This window comes from Triticum aestivum, chromosome 3B (assembly GCF_018294505.1).
Source record: "Triticum aestivum cultivar Chinese Spring chromosome 3B, IWGSC CS RefSeq v2.1, whole genome shotgun sequence".
NCBI classification, from domain to species: Eukaryota; Viridiplantae; Streptophyta; class Magnoliopsida; order Poales; family Poaceae; genus Triticum; species Triticum aestivum.
Genome location: NC_057801.1, coordinates 123,259,416 through 123,261,334, shown reverse-complemented (window position 1 = coordinate 123,261,334; position 1,919 = coordinate 123,259,416).

Here is a 1,919-nt window from a genome sequence, read left to right as displayed (position 1 = left end):
TGAGAGATCATCTTAAAATGCTACCGTCAATCAAAGAAAGATAAGATGCATAAAGGATAAACATCACATGCAATCAATATAAGTGATATGATATGGCCATCATCATCTTGTGCTTGTGATCTCCATCTTCGAAGCACCGTCATGATCACCATCGTCACCAGCGCGACACCTTGATCTCCATCGTAGCATCGTTGTCGTCTTGCCAACTATTGCTTCTACGACTATCGCTATCGCTTAGTGATAAAGTAAAGCAATTACAGGGTGTTTGCATTTCATACAATAAAGCGACAACCATATGGCTCCTGCCAGTTGCCGATAACTTCGGTTACAAAACATGATCATCTCATACAATAAAATATAGCATCACGTCTTGACCATATCACATCACAACATGCCCTGCAAAAACAAGTTAGACGCCCTCTACTTTGTTGTTGCCAATTTTACGTGGCTGCTACGGGCTTATAGCAAGAACCGTTCTTACCTACGCATAAAAACCACAACGATAGTTTGTCAAGTTGGTGCTGTTTTAACCTTCGCAAGGACCGGGCGTAGCCACACTCGATTCAGCTAAAGTGAGAGAGACAGACACCCACCAGCCACCTTTAAGCACGAGTGCTCGTAACGGTGAAACCAGTCTCGCGTAAGCATACGCGTAATGTTGGTCCCGGCCGCTTCATCTCACAATACCGCCGAACCAAAGTATGACATGCTGGTAAGCAGTATGACTTGTATCACCCACAACTCACTTGTGTTCTACTCGTGCATATAACATCAACGCATAAAACCTGGCTCTGATACCACTGTTGGGGAACGTAGTAATTTCAAAATTTTCCTACGTACACGCAAGATCATGATGATGGCATAGCAACGAGAGGAGGAGTGTATCTTCATACCCTTGAAGATCGCTAAGCGGAAGCGTTTATTAACGCGGTTGATGTAGTCGTACGTCTTCACGATCCGACCGATCCAAGTACCGAACGCACGGCACCTCCGAGTTCTGCACACGTTCAGCTCGATGACGTCCTCGCCTTCTCGATCCAGCAAGACGGGCGAAGTAGTAGATGAGTTCCGGCAGCACGACGGCGTGGTGACGGTGTTGGTGAAGAACAATCTCCGCGGGGCTTCGCCTAAGCACTACAGAAACTATGACGGAGGATAAACTAGAGGGGACGGGGTTGCCGGCACACGGCTTGGTGTTTCTTGATGTATCTTTGGTGCTAGCCCTACCCTTCTATTTATATGTTGAGCCTTGGGGTCGAAACTTGGAGTAAAAGCCTCCACAAAGTCGGTTTCACCCGAAAGGCAAGAGTCCTTCTCGGACTCCAGGGCCAGACGCCAGGGTTCCCGGCGTCTGGACCCAGACGCCAGGGACCCTGGCGTCTGGCCCCTGGACTCCGCAAAACTTCCTTTTGCGCTTTCCAAAAACCTTGTGGGCTTTCCCCTTTGGCCCAAATAACGTGTTCTCGTTCCCAAACATTTCGGGAAACATCCGGAACCCCTTCCGGTGAATTCCGGAACTCTTCCGGAGATCAAACACTATTATCCCATATATCAAACTTTATCTCCGGACCATTCCGGAGTTCCTCGTCATGTCCATGATCTCATCCGGGACTCCGAACAACATTCGGTTACCAACATACATAACTCATATAATACTATATCGTCAACGGAACGTTAAGCGTGCGTACCCTATGGGTTCGAGAACTATGTAGACATGACCTAGAACTTGTTTCCGGTCAATAACCAATAGCGGGACCTGGATGCCCATATTGGCTCCCACATATTCTACGAAGATCTTTATCGATCAAACCGCATAACAACATACGTTGTTCCCTTTGTCATCGGTATGTTTACTTGCCCGAGATTTGATCGTCGGTATCCAATACCTAGTTCAATCTCGTTACCGGCAAGTCTCTTTA